Source organism: Balaenoptera physalus, assembly GCF_965194825.1.
Source record: "Balaenoptera physalus genome assembly, chromosome: 10".
NCBI lineage: Eukaryota > Metazoa > Chordata > Mammalia > Artiodactyla > Balaenopteridae > Balaenoptera > Balaenoptera physalus.
Window position 1 is genome coordinate 68,023,668 of NC_138889.1, and position 25,094 is coordinate 68,048,761.

The window sequence follows — 25,094 nt, forward strand, 5'->3', positions numbered from 1 at the left end:
CAAAGGGTATACAGATGCAACAAACGTTACTAGTTTCTTGTGTATTTATACATATTTTTATATGCATCCATATTTTATGCATAAACTAGTAAATATGTAAGTATAATTTTTCCTATTTAAAAAATACATGTACGAACGATAGCAAACTAGCACAGTCTTATGTACTTTGCTTTTTCACTTAACATTTTATCTCAGAGTTCATTCCATTTCAGTATATTAAAAGCTTCTTTGTTCTTTTTTAAGCTGCACAGTATGCCATTGAATGGACACTATAATTGTTTATTGAGCATTGATACATATTTGTTTCCATTTTCGTATAATAACAACAAATAAAAAAGAATAACATTGTACATATATACAAGGATACCCATAGGATAAATTCCTAGAAGAGTAATTTTTGGATTAAAAGGCATGTACATTTATAATTTTTAACTATTGACAAATTGCTCTCCATAGAGGCTATACCAAGATACAGTGCCATCAGCAATGTATGAGAGCGTCTGTTTACTCACACCCTTATCAATGATATGTTTTCTTTCTCTCTTTCTGGCCACGTTGGGTCTTCGCTGCTGCGTGCGGGCTCTCTCCAGCTGCGATGAGCAGGGGCTACACTTCGTTGCGGTGCGTGGGCCTCTCACTGCGGTGGCCTCTCTCGTTGAGGAACATGGGCTCTAGGCGCGTGGGCTTTAGCAGTTGTGGCTCGTGGGCTCTAGATCCCAGGCTCACTAGCTGTGGCGCACGGGCTTAGTTGCTCTGTGGCATGTGGGATCTTCCCGGACCAGGGCTCGAACCCGTGTCCCCTGCATTGGCAGGCGGATTCTCAACCACTGCGCCACCAGGGAAGCCCAATGACATGTTTTCAAATGTTTTGATAGCTATCATTCTAGGGGGTTAAGAAAACTTACATTGTCCATTGTTTTAATTCACTTTTCTTTTATTCTGAGTGATTTTTTAAGCTCTTCTTGACTGCTATTTTTTTTTCTGGACATTATCTTGGAATTTTAACATATAGCATTGATAACTAAAGTATAGATTTGATAAATAATGATAATTTTGTCTTAGCACCTCTTGTTTCTCTTTTATGTTTTCCTTTATTTCATTGACCTTAACTTCTAGAACAATACTAAATAATGGTGAGACTGAACATCCTTTTCTGGTTACTGATTTTAATGGAATAGTCTATAGTATTTCAATTTTAAGTAAGATATTGCTGGTCTTCATTATGGTAACAGATTATCAGGGGACATCCCTGGCGGTGTGGTGGCTAAGACTCCGTGCTCCGAAAGAAAAAAATAAATAAAAAAAAAAGAGGTGATCTTACTCTTCCTAAAATTTTAACTGTTAAAAAAGAAAAAAAGAACCAACAGAAATGGATGTGGAATTTTAACAAATGCTTTTCAGAATCTAGATTTGGATGATTTATTTTTCTTATTGATGAACTGTATAATTTAAATACATTTCCTGATGTCAAACCATCCTTACATCGCTAGAATAAACCCTGCTTGAGTATCACGGATCTTTGTTTTAATGTGCTTTGATCCAATTCGTTAAAGTTTTTCTCAAAATTTTTCTGTCCATATTCGAAAGTGAGACTGTCTGTTGTTTCTTCTTGTGTTTATACTGTTCTTGACAGGTTTTGTTGTCAGGGTTATGATGACCTCATAAAACGAACTGGGCAGCTTTTCTTTGCTTTTATGCCTCTCTGCTCTCCTGGCTTGGGGAGAACAAGGCTGGCCCATGCTCAGAGCTTTTCCAGGACCCCTGGTGACCTCCAGCATGTTCCCCGCCCTCTTCTGGACTCTCGGTGCTATTGTCTCTGGCATCTCTCTGCTTCTCCTTAGGTCGGACTTCCCAGTGCGCTCCCTTAGCATCTATGCTCCAACTTGAGCTGGCCTCCGGGTGAACCCAGGGGAGGGGACTTCCTTGGCAGTTGGAGGTTCTCGGTGTGCCCCTCCCACTTCCTGCAGGAGCGCCCCCAGCTGCAGTCACTAGCTCTCTCCTGGGCTTCTGTTTCCAGCTCTCTGCTGCCCTCACCTGCCCTCTGGCCACCATATGTGTCCTTATGGTTTCCTGCAGCCAGAGGCATGGAGAACAGGGCTTACTTCCACAGGTTCAGTGTTCGTGGGTGTCTTGAAGCCCCCGGAAGTTCTCCAGAGCAACTGGTTAGAAGTGGATGCTTCAGTGAACAGAACAGGTTGTCTCTGAAGAAAGACAGTGCCAGAATAGATCCAGAATGTGGACTCTGCCCTCACAGGGGAAACACAAATCGCATTTCTGCCAAAGGACACCTCTGAGAAGGCCTGCTGTGGTCTGGCAGGGCAGCTCTGGGAGTCCCAGAGTGCAGAAGGGTCACATTTCATCTGGACCTTTGTCCAACATGAACTGGTGTCCCCAGAGACATCTGGGGCCCAAGAGGTATCTATGACTTACACCTCTACACCCTCCGCCCCCTATGCTGCTTTCGCGTCCTTTCCTGCCACCTGAGACAACTTGTCTGTTCAGGCTTTCTGTTCAGCTGTCAGCTGTGAATGACAGCAGATGGTGAGGTCTGAGCTATTCCGTGAACCATCTGGCTCAGGCTGACGCTTTCCTTGCCAATCTCCCCTGAGGCCATTTAAGGCCAAGGCCATGGGAGGCACTTCTGTTAAGTATGTTTTTGCTCACTATTTAATCTCACCTAGTGGTGAAAGAGTCAGGCAGATTTGGGTTTGAACCCTGGGAGTGTCACTTACATACCGTGGACCAGTAACTTAACCTCTCTGTGGCAACATTCCTCATCTTTAAAATAGGAAAACAACAACTTGTTAGGTTGTTGTGAGATAATAATGCATATAAAGTATTTGGCCTGATGCCTGACCTAGTATACATTCTATAGATGTTAGTTAAGTTCTTCATTATTCTGATTATTATCTCTCCTGTGAAATCCAGGTAACTCCTTAGCTGACATTTCAAGGCTCTCTACAGCCAGTTTTCAAGCTGTCTTTCCAGCCTTATCTCCACTGCCCCATTGTACATACTCTATTAATCAGCCAAATTTCCACCTCCTTGCTTTTGTTCATGCTGTTCCCTTAAACTGACCTCGTCCCATCTCATCATCATTTGCTGAGAAACTTCCCAATTGTCAAGGCCCAAGTTAAATACCACCTGATCCACGAGGAGTTCCTGGCTGCCCCATTCAGAGGCTGTCTGCCTCCCCCTGGAGTGTTACCACTGTAACTGTTTTCAATAAAGAACCGAGCGATGAGATTGGCCCCTAAGAGTGAAATTTAATGCCAAAGTTCATGTGACAAATGTCCTGAATTTCCATGGATATGCCCCTCCTGGAGAGTTGATCTCTGAATGCCTCAGGCTTTAGGGTCACCGTTGGCTCCAGAATTTCTCCACTGAGAGGGCTGGGAGGCAATCTGGTGGAAGGGGAAGCTAGAGGTGCATGGCAAACACACTGATTTCACTGTGATGTATGTTTGTTAGGGATGCTTAGGGGTGGGTGGTAAGAGATTGGAGTCAGGTAGCATTAGTCCTACTGATGAACCACGGATATTTCCTAATCTGTGAGTGAGTGAATGGAGTACTTAGACCTTGACAATAACTAAGCCAGCTCTAACATAGGCTGTTCTTGAAGGAGAGAATGTCAACAAAGCTGCAAGGAGGTAGTGTGGAGAGAAGCCAGAGTGTTACCATGTGTTGTGCCCATCCACATCCAGGTGTCTTTGTGAAAGGCCTGCTGGGGAGGTGGGACCTTTGCCTAGGTTAGGTGGGCTGGGTTGGCTAGTGTGGGTGAGAACTTGACATTCCCAGTAGTTGAACTAGTCAAAAGGGAGAGAACTGGGGCCTCAGCAGGCAAGGACCTTACTTCTCCAGGGACCTCTCAGGTCTGATGGGCGCTTGGCCTGTATCTGTCTACCAAGAACCATGGGCAGGAGGTCAGGCTAGGGGCAGAGGTATACTCATCTCTGGGAAGTGGGTTGGGGGCTGTCCCCAGGGATTTCAACAGTCTGGCCATGCTTTGGAGCATGAAATTGGGGGTGTGCGTGACCTGGTGTCCAGGCATCCTCCCCCTGAATCAAACGGTTGGGCGAGGAGGCGTACAGTATACGGGGAGGGTCAGAGAATGACCTAGGCCTGACACAGAGGACTTGAGAGATGTTTGCTCCTTTGAGGCAGCAAAGGATAAACTGGACCCAGGGTGATGGAGTAACCAGCAGAGAGCCTTTTAGAGCACAGTCATGGAATAGCCTCATTTTGCTATACTCCAGCTTAGGCCCCAAGATCCAGCCCTAACCCCTTCCTTGCCTTTTGCTGAAAAGTTTGGTCCTCTCTTAGACTTTAAGGAATATTAGTGCTGTTTTCTAAATACTTCCAGTTGTCCTCTCTTCCAGACACATGATAAGATTGTACTTCCAGGCACCCTTGTGGCTGGAGCCAAAGTGACCACTTGAAGCCTATGGGTTGGGAATGGAAGGGGTGTGCATCACTTCTAGGCCAGAGCATCTCCTTGCCAATACCAGACCCTCTGGAGCTCTCTTTCTGTCAACAGTTTGGGCAATGTTCAAGATGATGGCTGATCTATCAGCCTGGGTTCCCAAGGAGGAGATGTAGAGCAGAGCCCCCAGCCTTGGACAGGTAGCATGAGAGGGAAATAAACCTGTGTTATTATGAATCACTTATTTCTGCTTCATGGAGGATCCAGGTTCCCTGCACATTCCCAAGTTTTACTCTCTCACAGTATTGGAAGACCTGTTTTTTTCCCCCCAAGACCCTGTTCCCTCTGATTTACTTTTGTCCTTCTCGGTCCTGCTCTTTCTTTTCCTAGTTCTTGTCCTTTGCACACATATCCTTGGGTCCCAGTGTTACCTTGTCATTGCTTAGCTCCATCCTCGGGGCCCCCAAAGTCCCCTCTTGGACCATGAAGAAAGGTGGGCACTCCTCAGGCAAAATTGCAGAGGCTGGAGTGGGAGAGGGCAGAGGGTGCGTGGTAGCTTCCAAGATGGCCCTGGTGATCCTTACCTTCTGGTATCACACCCTTGTATAGTCCCCTCCCACCTGGTACCAGTGTAGGTCTGTGAGGTCAACAGAATATGGCAGAAGTAGTGGTATGTCACTTCTCAGATTAGGTTATAAAAGATTGCAGTTTATGTCTTGGTCACTCTCTTGATAATTCACTCCGGGTGAAGCCCTGTCATGATATGCTATGGAGAGACCTGTGACAAGGAACTAAAGCCTCCTTCCTGCCAGTAGCCCTGTGAGTGAGCTTGAAAGTGGATGCTCCAATCAAGTCTCAGGTGACTGTGGCCCTGGCTGATACCTTGACTACAACCTCACAAGGCACTCTTTGCTAGAACCACCTTGCTAAGCCGCTCCCGAATTCCTGACTCCATAATACATGCTTGTTGTCTTAAGCTACTAAATTTGGAAGAACTCATTATGCAGCAATAAATAACTACTACAGGGCAGGTGCTGGGGAGATTGTTTTGGGGATGTCAAAGCTGAGTACAATAAAGATGACAGATCTCAGCTTAGCCTAGGCCATGTCTCTTGCTCTGGGACGGATTTGGCCACCAGTTGCCTTTACACATCATTGCTGAGCGACCTCTTTGGACAGCACTCAGTGCAGGGGAGGAGGGGGCAGGAAATGTGAACACAGCTTGGTGTCTTATCCCTTAGAAATAGCTCTTGACTCAGTCCCAAGAGACTGAAGCCTGTCTTGTGATAAACACTGAAACCATTTTACCAAGAATGTAAAACATTGGTGCACCACCCACATTACTTTAGGACAACTTTGCTGAGTGTGACACGCAGAGAGAGAGCTAGTGTGACCCTGCAAAAATTCCAGCACACCCGTAGAACCCTGTAGAGTAGTGGATACCCTAGAGATGGGTGACACCTTCCATAGGAGTGAGGACCTAAGTTGTTGATGGGGAGCAATAAGCTGGTGAAATTGGACCTATTGCTGTTAAAGCATCTTCACTTGTGCTTATAGCCTTGCAGGGCTTGGGAAAATTTGGGGTCCAATGATAATAATAACAACAACAAATACTGTTCTTCCACTTATTAAGCACTTGCTATGTCTGACTTCAAAGTAAAATAGTTCATGTACATCATCATATTTTTCAAGCTTTGAAATAATCTATAACGTGGATATTATTCCCATTTTACAGATGAAGAAACTGACATTGCATAACTTGCTTCCTCCAAAAGTCAAAGCAGGGGCCACACGGGCAGGCACCTTCCACTTTTAAAGGCACAGTCCTCTGGTCCCCGCATCTGATATGGAGGACCCAGCTCAGGTTGTGTTCTAAGCACATGTAGATCTGGCTCCTTTGTGAGACCAGGTCCCCTGGAAGAGAGACCATGCCACAGCCCGACTAAGGCTCTTGGCTGCAGAGAACTGACCTGCTTTTATCCACCAAGTCAACAAAATGTGCAGATAACACGTAATGGCAATTGGCAGAGGGCATTTGAGGTGAAGATCTGTGCAGGAGCAAATAGGAGTCAAATCCCTGGAACAATCTAGTCACAGCAAATGAGGACTCTGTCACTTTAAGACTGAATTTTAGGCAATTGCGAAAGGAGAGATGGGAACAACATTGCGAATGTGCTGCACGTTACTGAACTATACACTGAGAAAATGGTTAAGACAGTACTTTTTTTTTTTTAACATCTTTATTGGAGTATAGTTGCTTTACAATGGTGTGTTAGTTTCTGCTTTAAGACAGTACATTTTTTGTTATGTGTTTTTTTACCACAATTAAAAATAAAGATTTGAACATTTGGGAACTACTGGGTTTAGTCTAGTCACTGGAGGGACAATACAAGACAAAAATAAGACCGAGCTCTTATGCTACAGTTATGCTTGTTCTCCAGGGGGTTACAACCTAGAAACATGTGAACAGGGCTCCTTGTCCCTCTTGTTCACTCCATGCTCTGACCCAGCACCCAGTAGGTTCCTTAAATGTTCATTCCCTTCCCACAATATGCAGGGCTCGTGCATGATGGCAGGCTTCCCACAGAGCAAGCATTCCAAGAGTCCCAGGTGGAAGCTGCAGGCTTTTTACAAGCTAATCTCAGAATATCACTCACACTGCATTGTCTTGGTCAGGAAAATCACTAAGGCCAGCTAAGATTAAGGAGAGGGAAATCAGATTCCCCTACCCCCTGTTGTGGTGGCCAGCATCCACATCCAAGAGGCAAGGAAGGAATGGATGGGGCCATCTTTGGAGACAGGCTACCCTACCAGCAACACTGGCATCTGGGGATCAGTCCTCAAAGTCTGTGGTTCTCCCTTCCTCAGCAGCTCCCTGCTGGCCTAGGTAACCCTGCCCTCCTGGACACCTCTGTCTGTAAAGAAACAGATGCTCCTCTCCACTGTTCAACCCTCCAGAGTCTCCAGGGACCCAGGGACTGTGCAGAGTGGGGCAGGGGTGTTTCCATTGTTGGGGAAAGGACGGTTGAGTGCCTCCAGGGCTCAGGGGCAAGGTGGGGTCCATGAGCTGAGTCTTTACATCTTCAGTGCCCACAGCCTCTTCTAAGCCCAACACACAGTCCCATGTACCTGCACCAGCGAGGGCACATCTGCACAAGAGGATTTGCTAAATAACTGATGTCCACTCTGTACATCCAAGAAGAGTGTCTTTTTAATGCTTACATTTTGAGAGGGAAATCTATCCTAAATGGTATATATCCTCTGGGTCTTTTTAAGCCATCTACAAGAATCATATTTCACAACATGGTGAAGGGGAAGAGACTTGGGTTTTGGAGTCATAAGGATATGGTTTCTTTTACTCAATCAATCAATAAAACATAAAAAAATTAAAAATTAAAATTAAAAAAGGAGATTTGGGGAATTATCATCAGTTAGTAAATGGGATCTGATAGAAGGAAATGACTGTTCTAGGGACTTCCCTGGTGGTCCAGTGGTTAAGATTCCATGCTCCCAATGCCGGAGGGGCTGGGTTCGATCCCTGGTCAGGGAACTAGATCCCATAGGCATGCCGCAGCTAAGAGTTCGCATGCCACAACTAAAGATCCCACATGCTGCAACTAAGACCCGGCGCAGCCAAATAAATAAATAAATATTTTAAAAAATGACCGTTCTAATGAGGTTTCATGTGGGTCTGTGTGGGATGTGAATTGACAAGTTGAGGAAGTGAGTGAGCAGGCGAGACACGGTCGGGTCATGGCAAGGAGGATGAAATCAGACCATCACAGAAACTCTACCTGGAGCCAGGACTGGAGAGGAGGGTTTGGCAGTTCATCCTAGGCCCCCACTGTGGCCATGACACTATAGTCACACTTAGTCACAGTCACTGTGTGTGTGTGTATATATATATATATATATATATATATATACACACACACTATATATATTATTATATATAATGTAATTTTATATAACTATTATATAATTGCAATTGTTATTGTATAATAATGTAATATATATTACATTATGTAATGCAAGTTATGTTTTATATATATGTGTGTGTGTGTATATATATATATATAAAATTAGTAAACAGCAATATATGTTTGATCACATAGGATGGATTTGGGTCTTTCAAATGATCCTTTTGCCACCTTTACAAAGTCCTGGGTCACAGAGGCCTTTCAGGTTTGTGCAGGAGGGAGGCCTGCACAGGTGGTCCCACAGCATTGTAGCCATCGTTCCAGGGCTGAGCTCCAGATGAGCAGCTCCTTTTTCTGTCTGTCTGGGCTACAGGTTAGACCTGACCTGCAGCAGAGCACAGGAAGCCAGCAAGGCAGAAACAGCTTGTGCTCCTGATGATCTGGTGGGAGAATCCAGGCTCTCTTCTGCTCCTGCAGGCTCCTTGGGAGGTGGGATCCTGACCCAGCTCTCAGAGAGAAGCCCTGTGGCTGATGAGGTAAGTGACGGATCTGGAAACGGGTTTGGGAATCTTGGCTTCTTCTGAAAGGTATGAGGCCCTGGGTGCTGCGGGTGGGCAGTTGCGAAGGAAGCTGTGGCTCCTGCTTTTTGCACACTGAGAAACAGAAGTCCTTTAGAGATACGAGGCCTGGCTGAGAGGTGTGAAACTGAAGTGCCATCTGCTTCCCAGGCCCTTTGAGCGCTATATTTTTTTCCAAGGCTCTGGGATGGTATTTAAGAGTAACCCTCTGCCTAGCCAGCTTTCCCACCCCAGCACCAGGGAGGACCCTTACCTTCGATGATGCCGCACCCAGCACAGGATCTAAGAGGGGCTCCACACCCCCTCATTCCTCTCTTGGCTCAGTCCACAGCTGTCTCTTACCTTCATTATAAGCCCTATGAGGGCTTATGTCTCATTCATCTTGGAAGATTCTGTAGCTTCTCTTTCCCTCCTTCTCTCCTTGTGCTTTGCATATAATATATAATCCAGGGTACCAGTGACCCTTTGTTAAAGACCCTTGTCCCCAGATGCTCCTCAGCAGTACTATCTTCTCCTCTGCCCTACAGACCAACTGCTGTGGCTTTATGACTTTACAGTGTCAGCCAGAGTTCTTAAACTGCAGTTTATCATAGTCTGTGGTCTCCAGATTCTTGCTTATCAAAATTATCTTCTTAATATGATAAATTGTGCTTTATCGTTCTGAAAACTCAGGATACAGCTTACTTATATCATGTGGGTCTTTCCAGTATGAAAGATAGATGCTAAAAGTTTTGTGTACAGTAATGCAAATTGGCTACAACAAATAGTATGTTTCAGAGATAAAACTAGTTTTAGATTAAGGATGCAAAACTTGAGTGTTTTTTTGGTCTCCAGATTCTTGCTTAATTCCTCTCTCTGGAAATCTCCCAGATAAATCACAGCCAGTCATATCCATGCTGCACCTCTCCCCAAAATAGCCAGCACGAGAGGGCAGAGTTAGAAGGGTCCCGGGAGTGCATCCTTGTATTATGGATAGAAAAACAAAACCCCTGAGGGGAGAAGGGTCTTGCCCAAGGTCATGGTTTTGAGTCAGGGCCAGGAGTCAGCTCTCCTGCCTCCCAGGGCCTCTGCGGCTCAGAAGGCCGGCCTGGTGGCCTCTTTCTTCATGAGGACTGAGGTTTTGAAATGGCCTACCTCTGGCCCTCACCTTTTAGGCATCACATCTGGAGAGGCAGGTTGATGGCTCGGCCAGGACAAGCGTGTCTGCTCCAGGGCAGGATGAATGCTCAGGACCTGAGGAAAAAGATCTGGCCTAAGGGAGTGGAGACAATAGCCAGGCGCCCTCTTGACATTCTTTCCATGCAATGCCTTCTCCTGTCAAATAGTAGTTTGACAATGAACCCAATGAACAAATAGTGTCCTGCTGGAATTCACCCTGAACATGAACTTTGTGAAGTGTTCCCGGCCATCGGAACTCCTTGCCTACCCCGTGTAACTGTCTCCTGGCAGGAGGACTGTTTTGTTTTTGTGGCCTCGGGGTAATGTTTTTCTCATCAGCAGAGGCTGATCCCTGCCTGAGTCCTGACCAAGGCCGCCGGCCGCGTGCCACGCTGAGTTCTGGCAGGGAGGAAGGTGGTAATGCTGCTTTAGGAAGCTGTTTTCCAGGCACTGTTCACTTGATCCCCGGTGAAGCCCTGGGTGACAGTCAGGGAAGTCCTTATTAGTCCCTGGTTTATAGGAGACACTATAGCCCAGAGAGGATGAGTGATCAGCCCAAGGCCACACAGCTAGTGAGTTACTGAGATTGGGGGAGTTTTCATATTCCAGCTCTGCTATTTACCCTGAAGAGCATTTGAATCTAGGGTCACTTACTTACTAGTTGTGGGATCTTGAGCATTACTTAACCACTCTGCCTCAGTTCCCTCACTTTTAAAATTAAGAATATGGCACGACCCTCATTGGAATGTTGGGAGATTAAATGAGCCAATCTATGTGAAGTTCATAACCCTGTGCTTGGCAGTCAGTAAGTGCTGAGTAATGTTAGAGATTGTTATTATTTTCAAGTCTGGCTCTGCTCTGAGACAGGGCAAGTCTCTTCTGAACTCAGATGAGGATCCCTCCGGGCAAAGTCCTAGCGCTGCAAAAGGCTTAGAGGTAATCCAGTTTGACCACTCATTTAATTTTATTACTGTTTAAAAAATCTGACATTTGAAGACAATCATATATAATTACTCTTCTGATACATAGTCATTAGGCACACACAAGGTCAGTGGTTCACATCAATAGTTGAAATTATTATTGCACTGATGTAGGCAAATAAAAAATTAATTTTTCTCTTTTTTGGTTATTTTTTGTTGTCTGTAATAGAAATCCATGTCATCACATTTCTCCATTACATGCACCATTTAATCCTGATCATATGCACTGACAATGACTCATATTAAGAGACAAAAATAGAAAAAGAAAACAGTATTGCTCATAATATTCGGGAAGTGGGGGGTGGTGGAAATGAAATGAAACAAAAGGGTGTTAGTTTCCTTACCTTTGATAGCAGCCAATCAATTGATACTGTCTAAAACTGAAGCTTGTTAAAAAAAAAAACGCATAGCGATTCAAGTCTCTTAATTTTTTTCATAATGTGTTTTCTTAACCTTAGAGGTATCTTTGAGAAATAATATCTCCTGTGGAGGATAAATGAAGGTAGGTAATTCCATTAGCTTTACTTCAGCATTTTATACCTTTTAGTAAATAGTGTGTGAAGTGTGATCCCTTTTTAACTGACTATTTCATTAATATTCATCCATCCATCCACCCATCCATCCAACCACTCTCCCTTCTTAGTTACCTGCCTATCTATCCTTCTCTCTGTACATCTATAGAAAGAAGTATCTGCAATGATGTTTACTTATGTTAGCTATGATTATTTTGATTATTTTGAGGTGAAGGGATTTTGAAGATTTTTGAATAATTTCTTTGTGCTTTTCACTATTATTTGAATTTGTTATAATAAATATGTATCTGCCATTTGCAGCAGCATGGATGGACCTAGAGATTATCATACTAAGTGAAGCAACATGGATGGTCCTAGAAATTATCATACTAAGTGAAGTAAGTCAGACAGAGAAAGACAAATATCATGTGATATCATGTATATGTGAAATCTAAAAAAATGATACAAATGAACTTACTTACAAAACAGAAATAGACTCGCAGACATGGAAAACAAACTTATGGGATATATGAGATAGATAACCAACAAGCACCTACTGTATAGCACATGGAACTCTACTTAATATTCTGGGATAACCTGTATGAGAAAATAATGTAAAAAAGAATGAATATATGTATATGTATAACTGAATCACTTTGCTGTACACCTGAAACTAACACAACATTGTAAATCGACTATACTCCAATAAAATTAAAATTAAAAAAAAAAAAGAAAACAAACTTATGGTTACCAAAAAGAAAGAGGGGGAGGGATAAATTCGGAATTTGGGATTAACAGATGCATACTACTATATATAAAATAGATAACCAAAAAGGACCTACTGTATTGCACAGGTGACTATATTCAATATCTTATAATAACCTATAATGGAAAAGAATCTGAAAAAGAATATGTAATACATATGTAGTATATATTATATATATATATATAAAATGAATCACTTTGCTGTACATATGAAACATTGTAAATCAACTATAATTCAATAAAAATATATTAAAATTAAAAAAAAAGTATCATTAAAAAAAGTATTTATTTATTTATTTGGTTGCTCTGGGTCTTAGTTGCGGCTCACAGGCTCCTTAGCTGGGGCTTGCCGGCTCCTTAGTTGCAGCAGGCAGGATCCTTAGTTGCAACTTGCTGGCTCCTTAGTTGTGCCAAGCAGGCTCCTTAGTTGTGACATGCGAACTCTTAGTTGCAGCATGTGGGCTTCTTAGTTGCGGCATGCGGACTCTTCGTTGTGGCATGTGGGCTTCTTAGTTGCAGCGTGTGGACTTCTTAGTTGCAGCGTGCATGTGGGATCTAGTTGCCTGACCAGGGATCAAACCCAGTCCCCTGGCATTGGGAGCACAGAGTCTTAACCACTGTGCCACCAGGGAAGTCCCTTAAATGTATCATTTTTAAAAAAATAAAGGATTATCTTAAAGAAGAGGAGACAATGCTTCTGGAGTTCCCTAACATTTGGGGTTTCCTTGCCCTTACCACCCTCCCCCACCCCATATACTCCAGAACCAAGTCTTTCATGCTCATCCAATACCCACAGTGGTCCTATACTAGGCCCCTGCTCCCAGAGCTCATGTCAGGAGTCTTCAGTGATGGAGAACTTGAGTGGCAGAAACTCTTTGCAAAAAGGCTGTGAATAGCCTGCCAGGGAGGCATGTAACTGAGGGAAGATGGCCAAGGACAGGGAGACAAGAAAAGAGTTTTGAGTCGCTGGCATTTCCCCATTTTACATATGATGAGACCAAGCCTAGAGGGGAAGAGGGACTTGTTCAGTGCCAGCCAGCCTGTCACACACATCCAACGCACCACTTCAAAGGCAGGCAATATTTTCCTCCAAGCCCTATTAAATAAGGAGAAGTGGTAGGGCCTCAGGCCCTCATTCTTGATTTGGAAAATGGAGAAGGAAGGGTAACGTCAGGGTGTGTGATAGGGATTGGGGCCACAACCTCTCCCTCTCCAGCAGCCAGTCCTATTTTCCTATTAGGTCTGCCAGAATTAGCAACTGTAGGGACAACAAGACCCCCTGGAGGCATCTACAGCAGCCACTGCCCTGAATGTTTACAATCAGAGAAAAGGAATCCTGGACAGATATTATATCTGGATTTGAGTGGAGAAGATTCAGAAGACTCTGCCAACCAATTATTGTCTTCTCTACTCCAATCGGGGCGCATGGCCTATGTTTCCCTACATTCTAATAGTTTTTCACATTTCTTTGGGGGTGGTGTGATGGCTGGGGTGAGGATGGGGCTCTTTCACAACTCTTGAGGAGGGCAGCCCCTGTTCAACTCTTGTCAGCACCTGCCTGGTGGACAGCTCCACAGCAACCACCAGATCTCCCCATCTCAACGGGGCCACGGGGCCACTGGTGTTCTGTGAATGATGGCTTGTCTTTCTCTTGTTATTTCTTCTTTCTTTCTTAAGACATTCACTTTGTTGTAAGGGAGATTCGATTCAAGAGGTTTTATTCTTTAGGATACACAAAACAATATATAAAAAGGAATATCAAATTAGTCTGAATAAAGGATTACTTTGGCTAATTATAAGAGCCTGAGTGATTGAGTTAGAAACAGCTCAGGGATTTGCGTGTGTGTAATAGCTCAGGAATCTTCTATAACAGGATTTGCAGATCGAAATCAACATCAAGGATACATCATCTTACAAAAATTGTTTTGGGCTACTTCCCAGTGCTAATGCAATATGGGAGAGGTTAGTTGGACACTGAAATCTTATCATTTCAAGGATATGTTAATGTTTTAAAGCAAATGTTCAGAATATTTGAAATCTGGGATGTTCCAGAACATTCAGAATTAAGATTATCATGCCCATAACCAGCAGTCTAGAATGACTCAGGTAGAAGAGAGAAGTCTAACTGGAAATGGATGTCCTGGAATTGTGAACACCCTGGAAACTAAAATACTTGAGGGTGCACAGAGATTTTCCTGCCAGGAGTGAGCAGAAAGCTTTGAAAAAATGTGATTCCATCTATTGCTTCACTTAATAGGAGTGGAATATTGCCACTAAAGCCTGTAAAAAGGTGTATGGCCAGGTCAGGTACTGGCAGGAGAGGCTGATTGGCTTCCATTAGGCTCCTTATAAAGCAGCCTTTACTTGGGGAAGTCACCTTGGCCCAGAGTCTGGTTTTCAGCCTGGCAGGCTTGGAAGTGCAATTTTGTCAATACTGAGGGTGGCTCCATCTCACTCAGAGCAGGGTTTCACTGTAGGTGAAAGTAGGTTTCACCTACTTTCCAGGTGTTCATTGGCAATGAGAAAATAAAGCTCTTTGGGGGCTGGGCATTTGCTGCTTTCAGTCAGCATCCCCTCTTTTTCTATAGAAAAACCATCTGGAAGCCAGGTCATAATCAGAAGGTCGCTTGGTGAGTTTGGACTCAGAATAAGGGGAGATAGTTTTATGATGGCGAGTTTTCATGGCAACAGGTTCTGACCAGTCATTCCCCTCATGTCTAGGATGGGGGGAAAACTGCCACTGAAGCTGGATAGGTTAAGGCCTTGGGTTCAGAAGCTGACCCTCTCTGTTTGGGTCCCTCCTAAAGTAAACCCTGAAACAAGGATTTGAGTGCAAGTAGTTTATTTGGGAGGTGGTCCCAGAATCAATGGTAGCAGAGTGGGGAAGTGAAATGGGGAAGGGAAGGAAGCCAGTACAAGTGTGTGACCAAACAAGTTACCGTGGTGGGCAACTGGAACTTAATCTTCCTGGGGACTCTGAGAAGCAGTGTACAATGTGCATCTCATTGTTAACCCACCCCAGGGGCAAGAGATCCAGGTTCTCTATCCATCAACTATCATAAGTCATTGGTTGAGTGATGTTTCTGACCACAGGGTGGAGTTGAGTAGTTAACTGGCTGACATATCCAGCCTACTGTGTGTATGGACACTTTCCAGCCTGGTGGCCAGAGAAAGTCCACAGGTCAAAGGGCACAGGTGAGACAGTTAGAAGATGGTCTTATGGGCACCAAAATGGATGGTGTTAAGGGGATAGAAGTGGAGCACAGGTAGCACATGCTACACCCTCTCCATCACTGTATTGTAGCGAGTCATAAATTGGGTACTGTTTCTGTTTCCATTTATGCTCATACTTTTTTTTTTTACTGTACTTGCATCATTGACCAACACCCTTTATGACTGATTCCTTCTTTTCATTTAAAAAATAATTTGTTAAACCTACTTAATTAGATTTTGCTCTTTCTACTCCTGATCCCAGGAATAGTCTATGATTATAGCTTTTTACATGTTTCTAGTTTTATTGAGAATGTGAGGATTTTAATAGTTTAATTCTTAGAATTTTGGGAGTGTCTTGCTGATGACCATGTGTACTGCTTCCAGGAGGTGGGGATGGGGTGGAGGAAAAACACATTAGTAACTGGAAAGGGAGGAACATTTAGAAACAGAGTATTTGATGTTTTCTGAACTTTTTATGAAACTTGACCACAGACTCTTGAGTTCCTCTGGAAGAGAAAAGACACAAGCCTAGCCAAGAACATTTTGAAAAAGAACAATGGTGGAGAATATGCCCTATCAAATATCAAAATATACTATAAAGCTACAGTGATTAAAACATTGTGGTTTTGGCATAGGAATAGACAAGCAATTCAATGGAACAGAATTGAGAGTCCAGAAACAGAGTCATCTATATGTGTGAGTTTAGCATATGATGAATATTTCAGATGAGAGGATAAAGGGAGGGGAATAGGGTCAATTATATAATAAGTGGTATTATTAGATATCCATTTAGGAAAGAATTAAGTTAGATCCCTATCCCACACATATACAGAAATAAAATTCAGTTGTGGAAGTAATACTAAAGAACAAAATTAAAACATTTTAGAACAAAATATATGAGAGTACTTTTTAAATCTTGGGGTAGGGAAGACCATTCTAAGTAAGACAAAAATTTAGAATCCTGGAAGAGGCTGGCAGATTTGACTACATAATACTGAAAACTTTTGTGCAAGCTGAGACACCATAAACAGATTACAAACACAAAAGCAACTCTGGAGCTGTCCCCCACGCTCTAGTTCCTATCTTTCTCTGACTCTCCTCTTCTCAGCTCCTGGCCACCTTTCCGAGCCTCTGCTCTCCCTTTTGAACCTCTGCTCCTCCCTCTCAGTCTCTGATCCTTCCTCTTTGAGTTTTCCCTCTTTGAGTTTTCATCTCTGGGTTTGTCTCACAGTTTCTTTCCTTGAGAAAAGTCAACAGGTCCAAACAGTGAACTCACACATGGATCAAGAAGGCAGTAAAAAAAAACAATGGTAGAGTTGGGGGAGAATTTGCAGTATATATCAATATATAACAAAATATTGAGATTCATAAGATATATATAGCAAACATAAGCCTATATAAAAGGCAAAAGTGCTATTAGAAAATTGGATAAAGGATATACACAGGCCATCGGAAGATGCTGAAATGGAAGTGGCTTAGTGGTTCTCTGGTGTACCTCTGATTCCCCCTATCAGAACAGGACACCCATTTCCCAGATTCTGGGAGTCTCAGTGCCTCCTGGTTCTCAACTGAGTCCTCCTGTAGAAGAGGTCATTTATTTAGAACGAAAGCAAATGCTGTAATTCCTAGAAGAGCGGTCACACAGAAGTCTGAAACACACTAAAAACGGTGTCATTGTCATTTATAAATAGAAATGGTCTTTACAGCTGCCACCATAATTGTGCTGATTTCAGTCTTATTTATTTATTTAGGCAAAGGAGAATTTCCCTTTGCCTTTTACATCGTTTTAAAAAAATATATATTTATTTATTTTGGCTTCACTGAGTCTTAGTTGCGGCACACAGGATCCCCATTGCAATTTGTGGGATCTTTAGTTGCGGTACGCGGGCTTCTTGGTTGCGACATGCACGTGGGATCTAGTTCCCCCGGCCTCCTGCATTGGGAGTGCGGAGTCTTACCCACTAGATCACTAGATTAAGTCTTCTTAATTTAAACACTTAATTCTCTTTCCACATAAAAAAGGGAATGACCTAATTTGCATTTATGTTGACTATATTTTATTGTATATATCAAGCTTTTTTTGGTATTTGCTTGCTTTTATATCAAATGGTGAGGTTACTGAGAAATCTGCTCTGCTCTCCCTACTCTCCTGGAAGGAGATCTGACCTCTGTCCTGGCTAATGACAGGGGCCAAGGGCCAGGATAGGGGGCAGTGGTTGAATGCCTCTTTGGGATCTGACTGTCCTCAGAACACAGAAACACCGTGTGGACTGGAGCAGAACTGCAGTTATGTGCGTGGGTCAAAAGGAAATGTCCCTGACAACAACAACAGCTGGGCTTGTGACTGTGCTTCCCCTGGCAGTCCTGCAAATCCATGTGCTCATCCTCACACGTTGCTCCCCAGTGCACAGTGTGATAGGATGTTTACCGCTCACCTGAGCAGTTGAGGTCCAGAGGGGCCAAAGTCCAGAGGGGACAAGGAGGACAACGGCAGGACTTGAACCCAAATGTCAGACCACACATATTCCTGAATGAGGGCATGACTCCCCTAAAAAGCAACACCCCCCTTCTTTATGCTCCTACAGGCCCTTGTTCGTTCCCAATTATGCCAGATTTGAAGTATCTCTGTAACTCTTGGACTATTCTTGTAACACCTGGCTGGAGTGTAGAGTGGGTACAGTCTACCGCCAGAAATACCTCTTACTCTCAGGGGTTCATGTACACTTGTAGAGTCCAGGAGATTCAGCAAAAGATTTAATTTTCTCATCAAATCATTCATCGGTCCTTACAGAAGTAGCCTTAGATGGGCAAATGGGAGTTCCCTTTGTTCCCTTCACCTCCCTATGATCCTGTTTCCTTTCTCTACTCTTTGGCCTCCCCCAGGGTCCTAACTCCATTCCAGAGCTGTGGCGTTATATCCTGAAGTCTTCAGGTCTTAATGTCTTTAAAAATCAGCAAGAGAAGCATCCATAAAACAAGTCATCCTCTTTCTAGTATTGATTGCCTTCTGTAGCCTGGGTTTTTTGTGCTAACATAGTTTCTACCACTCTACTGTGACTATCTAGAGACAAGCCTTCCCCATAGGAGGAGGCAGGGTTATCTGTAGGAAAGAAGTGGACGAGGGGGAAAGAAAACCTCATGCAGCTACCACATGCCTTGGGTCCATCTCCTCTAGCAGATGGTGGACTCTTTGAGGGCAGGGATGTGCCATTATCCCTGCTACGCCCACACCAAGCATGGGGTCTGCTGCAAAGTGAAAGCTCAGTGAGCACTGGGTGAGTGAAAACACTCAGGCAGAGAAAAGCAGACCTCAAGAGCATTCTGGAACCCAAGCCTCCTTCACGCGTGGCTGGTGTGACTTCTTTTGATTCATTCATTCAGCAACATTAACAACTATCTTCACCAACCCTGGGCCAGAGAGAACAAGGCTCCCTCCCTCATGTCAAGGAGCTTCTGAGCGGTTCTGGAGGAATCAGATGAGCTACACAATCACAGGACTGTCTCATTGCTAGAGGACGGGGGTCCACAGAGTGCGTTGGGAGCTCAGAAGAAGGGCCTTCATCCAGACAGGGGAACTGGGGAAGGCTTGACGTTCTTTTTAGAAGCTGGTACGTTCCCGGCCAGGGATGGGGAGAGGGTGAGGAGAGCCAGCAGAGAGGGAGCTGGCCGGCAATGGGGCCAACAAAAAACTTGGCTATTTTCACCAGCCTCTGGCCAGGAAGGGGGAGTGAGAAGCCTCAAATGGAGCTTTGACACTGTTTTTCTTTCTTCTGGAGAGCTGCCACGTGCCGCCACAGAGAGCATTTCATGGGTAGATGCATATTATTCCAGTGTGTTTATCTAGGAAACCGGAGCCCAGCTCCAGCATCTGGTTTTCAGCACAATCCTGAACGCAGTCCAATTTTCCAGTTGGGTTAATGAAAATAAAACCTGGGAAGCTGTGGGCTAGCTGCACTGGGGGTGAGTCCTGGGCTCACACAGGGTCATGGGCTGCAGGGCCGGAAGGGCTCGGGCAGGTCATGGATTCCATGGGACTGGCCGTGAGGCTGGCACCAAAGACAACCTTGCACAGGGAGGGACAGCTGCCAGCCTGGCTCCAGGGAGCATCCCTCACGGAGGAATGGATGTCTTTGGATTCCATCCGTCTTAACCTGACAAAAATTGACAGAGCATCTTCTGCGGCCAAAGCACAGGGCGGGGGTGAAATGCAGATGTGAACCAGCGCCTGCCCTGGCCTCCCGGAGGGCAATGATGAGCGGGACCCATGACAGCCCCTGTCAACACTCACGACTCAGAAGCTGTCTGGAAACTTGGGATCTGGGAGGGACCTTTTTTTTTTTTTCAGTGGTTTTTAAAAAAAAATTAATTAATAAATTTTTATTTATTTAATTTTTTTGGCCGTGCCATGTGGCATGCGGGATCTTCGTTCCCCGACAAGGGATTGAACCCTCACCCCCTGCAGTAGAAGCGTGGAGTCTTAACCACTGGACCACCAGGGAAGTCCCAGGACCCATTTTTAAAAGCCACCTTAAAAAAAAAGATACATCTGGGCTTCAGGGAGCCCTGAAACCCAGAACTAAAAGTGCACACAGCTCTCCTTGCCCTCATGGCTGCCAGTTCCTGCATATCTTTCTCATTTCCCGGTCTCACTGCAGGTTGGATATCTCTGCTCTCCAGACTGCGCGGCGAGAAAACATGATTTCCCCACTGCTCCTGAGTTCACATGAGCCTCCTTTTCTCTCTCTTGCTTCCCCAATTCCAGATTCCTTGAGGAAAGGTGTTCACTGGGTCTGGTAGGTGACAGGCTCACTCTTGATAAAATCATCTATGGCCAGGGATCAGGGTCACACGTGTAAATGGGGGGAAGGGGAGCGACCCTGGCTTGGGCCTCTTCTTCACGGAAAGTGCTTACAGTAAGACGCACGTCACAGACAGCTTCTCCTCCACCCACTGTACCATTGTGAGTGAGGCAGGACAGGGAGGCTCGCCCGTGAGTGTCGGAAGCAGGGCTGAATCCAGACTCCTAACTCCCAACCCAGTGCTCTTTCCACTACACCCTGTTCCTTTGGTCCTGATGCGAAGCCAACAATTGTGAAATAGACTCTGCCCATGCCGTTTCCCTGTGGGAGCAGCTCCAGAATGAACAGTGTTGATTAGACAGACTTTTGTTGGCGGACCTTGGAGTGAGCTGGGCGCAAACACCAGTGGTGTGGCTAGTTGAAACCCTTGGGGAAGCTACCAGAAGGTGTGTGTCATAGATCCCGGATAAGGTGATCTTTCACAGAGCTGTGAGGCTCCTGGGGGAAGGATGGCCCCTTATTCTTGTCTACTTTAACAGGAGGCTGATTCTTAAGACAGAATGAAGGGAAGGCCAGGGCAGGGCAGGGAGGAGGTGCCTCTTTCTCCTGAGTCCTGGCTCAAACTAGCGAGCCATAAAATGGCCTTTGGTGGACAGACCTTTCCCTGAGGCTAGAGAGGAGAGTCCCCAAGCCAGGCCAGACAGCTAGCTCCTGAAGGACCCCCGCAGGGGAAGGAAATTGGGTATCTCCTGGTCGTCCAAAGCTCCTGACAATGACATTTTTCTTTCATCCCACCCTCTTGGTGTGAGAAGGGATGCCGATGCGTTCTGGGATGCTGTCAGTGTGGCGTCCACCTTGCCGCTCCGGCTTCTGTCCCTCCAGCCCCTCCCGACGGCGATCGTCGATGTGGCCGCTTCCAAGGCTGAACCCAGGCCAGGGCTTGAGGCAATCCTGATGGCAGCCTCAGTCTGCTCCAGGGGGCTTGGAATCATCTTCCCACTGGTAGACCTGGCGTGGGGAGCACCAGGCTGGGCCTCTGGTTGGGCTCTTCCTGCTTCGCTGTGTTGGGATATCCATAGACTGAGCTCCTACCTTGGTCCCTTCTTCCTAGTTCACTTGGTCATACTTCCCTGAACCCAGACTGCCTGGGGCCCCACATCCACTTACAACCTTTGAGCTGCTGTCCGCTTCTCCAGCCACTGATGCAGGAAACCCTGGGCACCATGATCTAGCTTCATTTGATTCTACTTCACCTCTCATCTCTGTCATCTCTGGCTATTGGACTGGCTGTCTTAAATACTAATGTCAATCAGAAATGCCTTTTTTAGCTGGGCTGGAACCCATGGCTTGGGGTTAATGAGGGAGCTCTCTCCATCTTCTCTTGTTCCTCACCTTGGCCCTGCATGCTTCTTCCGTGTGCCCATTCTAGTAACACTTAGCGTGGGCTATGCTTCCCGTCCCATTAGACCCTCTATTGGAGTCTTCTCTCCTTTCCATCGGTTTCTCTTCTGTTGGTTGTGACGGTTGCTGGGGGTCAGTGTGCAACAGCCCTTTCCCCAGGGAGCTGATCTCCTAGTGTACCAGTGAGGGATGATGACATTTTAGAGTCAAGTCTATCATGTAAATACGCCCCAGAATATTACTGATCATCCTGTGTCAGGACAATCATCAACCAACAGGATTAACCGGAATCTAAACAGCTCTGTCAAAGGTGAAGAAGGAGAAAAGCAGACTCTATTCCTCATTCTTTTGATTTTAATTCTCCCTCCCATGATGCAGGCAGGTTTTACCTGAGTACACTCTAGGCTGACCTTTCACAGTCCCTTTCTCAATTCAGCTACCGAAATGACATTGTTTACATCCCTGAACTTGGGTCTGTAAGGTTCCTGCAGATGCAGGGTCCGTGCTGTCTAATCACTGCCTCTTCCTTGGACATGGTTCCTATAGATTTTGCCCAAGGCTGAAATTCCCTCATCCACCTACCCACCCACCCACTCATCCGTCCAGTCACTCAATTAATGCTTCTGCCAGTTTTTGTGCTGTGCAATGAGAACACCGTGATAAACAAGTCAAACAAGTTCTTCCCTCAAGGACCCTTGTGCCCTGCCTCTGTCCCCTCAGCACCACTTAGCCGGAGTCACTGATCTGTCCATCTCTGGGCCTGGCCTCACTCCTGTGGGGATGACAGAAAAAAGCGGGGGAGATAGGTGATAAACATGTAAACAATAATTAACGCTAGCTGGCTAAGTGTTATATAGGAAATAAATGGGACAGCAAAAGAGAACAGCAAGGAATTAGAGGGGAGACCTATTTAGAAAGGGTGTTGGGAGTAGGCTTTCTGAGGAAGTGACATTTAAACTGAGATCTGAAGGATATGGTGGAGGGACAAAAATGCGCAGGCAGCAGGAAATAAAGTATGCTAAGGCCCTGAGATGGGAAAGAAAATGTGTTCCAGGAATGGGAAGCAGCATAGCTGAAGTACAGCAAATGAGAACGTGGCATGAAATGAGACTAGGGAGGTAGGCAGGAGACATATTAATGCACAGCTTTTTGGTCATGGTAAAAAAGTTAGAAAGGGAAAAGGCTTAGATAAGGGCTGATGTGACCTGATTTATATTTTTAAAAGATTACTCTAGCTGCTATGAGGACAGTAGATTGGAGAGGGCCCCGTGGAAGCGGGGAGACCAGGTAAGAACTATTGCAGTCTTTCAGCTGAGAGTTCTGATGTCATGACGCTGGAGACGCATTTTGGATATCGAACAGGAAGATCAGATGTGGTAGGCAAGGAAGCCTCCATGTATGACTCCCATGTTTCTGGCTTGAGAAACTGTGTGAATAGCGGTGCCATTAACAGAGATATGGAGACTGCAAGCAGAGAAGTTTTGGAGTTTGAGGGAGGAAATCCAGAGTTCAGACTTGGGCATGTCTAGTAGACATCCAAGTGGGTCAAGTAGGCAGTTGGAGAAATGAGACTGGAGCTCGGAGTAGAGGTTGGGTTGAAGTCAATTTAATCAGTGCTATCGACACATGGAGAATAATGAGACGGGAGGACACTTTCTATCTGCTTCCCTGGCAGCTTTGCACGGGAGCTAAGGTCTTTCATGCTGTCTTGAGGAAAGAGGTTGGGGTGTGGGTCCCAGGACGTGCTTCTCATAGGAGCGAGGGCTCTTGGGTTCCTGCAGAATCAGGACTGTGCAGGAGTAGTGATTCAACTGGGGCAGGGAACTTTCTCTTCTCCACTGGACAAGGCTTTCCTAGGATTGCTCTAAATTCCATTGATTATTTTTTTGCTTTGCCCTGGAAACACTTTTTATGTAAGCCCTCTCAGAAAGTGACAAATCGTGGAAAAATCCTCTTGGATATGTATTCAGCAAAGGCAGAGATGGCACGTCTTGCTCTGTGGTGTGGAGGCCATCCCCAAGGATGCGCCAGAGGCCAAAGAGCTGGAAAATGGATGCAGGTGGCCAGGCTGAGTCATTGCAACTCTTCACTCCTAAGAAACCATACATAGCTTCACGTGATATGGAGGGAGGGCAGGGGTGGGGGGGGCACTCGGATGTGTCTGACAGCCAAGGCAGGAAGGGAAGAATTGGGCAAGGAGGAGAAATGTTATTTCTCTGGGGCAGGAGAACACAGTGTGCTTCTCCCACCAGGAGGAATTTTCCTGCCTGGGGCTCCATTCTCTCCCATGGCTGAGCTCTCTGGGATAGAAGACTGACTTGACCCCAGGGACCCTCCAGTGGAGGTTCCTGCTGCTATCATTCTTGACTTTATAGGACACATTTGGGGAAGCAGAGTCCTGCCCCTGCTCCCATATGCAGAGCTTCCGGAGCTACTTCTCCAGGGATGAAGTGCCTGCTTCTGCTCCTCATTTCTTTGATTTATTTCTCCCCACTTCCCCCCCCCCCCCACCCCGGTCTCCTTTCTTACATCTTTATTTCCCAACTCTCCACCTCACAATGGAATGAAGTGGTGTTTAGGGCCTGACGTGGTTGGCCATAGCTGTAGAATGTTGATGGTGGGAACAGAAAGTGAGGAAAGAGCAGAGAAGCTTCTATGCACCTTGACCCAAGAAGGGACCTCTTCAAGCTCCAAGGCTGCAATACTCAGTAATCAAGGAGAAGGCACAGGGTGCAGATGAACTTCTGGTGGGCCAAGAGCAGGGGGGTGGCTGTCTCCATGGGCACATTTGCTACAAGACCACTTTTAAGGTGGCATGTTGACAGGACAGTTGTCAAGATTATAAAGAAGAGAGATTAGTGGAAGCAATGTGGAAAGCACAAGCATCAACGAGGAGAGATGGTAGTCAACATGTGGCCCTGGTGGTCCTTCTTCCTCACTACCCCCTCCCATCCCCAGGTGCTTCTCCCTAAGGTTAAAACCTATCCCCCTCTGGGGATGAGACAATGTAATTGGGAGCCAAGGCAATGGCTGTTGAAAATGCAGTCACAGAGGTCTCTCTGGGGCGCATGGTGGCCCAGGAGTGGCGGGCACAGGAGCTCTGGATGGTAAAACCACGCCTCCCCCTTTCTTTTTTCTCCACTCCTTATGAGTTTTATGGAGTTAGCACAACAACCCTGGACAAACACTCCAATGGCTTCTCATCTTTCTCAGAGTAAAATCCAAAGTTCTTATCACAAACCTAAGACCCTTCGTGACTTGGTCTCCCACTGCTTCTCTACTATGTTCTCCCTGTTCACTCTATTCCAGCCACACTGGCCTCCTTGCTGTTCCTTGACGATGCCG

At 45.5% G+C, this 25,094-nt stretch overlaps 1 long non-coding RNA gene across 1 annotated transcript in view; it reads left to right on the forward strand.

The window, feature by feature from the left end:
• LOC309668402 overlaps positions 1–25,094 on the forward strand; it is a 56,128-nt gene that overhangs the window by 27,863 nt on the left and 3,171 nt on the right. The window contains exon 3 of the long non-coding RNA XR_014268211.1: positions 1–25,094. This exon is cut by the window's right edge and continues 3,171 nt beyond it. This is a non-coding gene — a long non-coding RNA (uncharacterized lncRNA).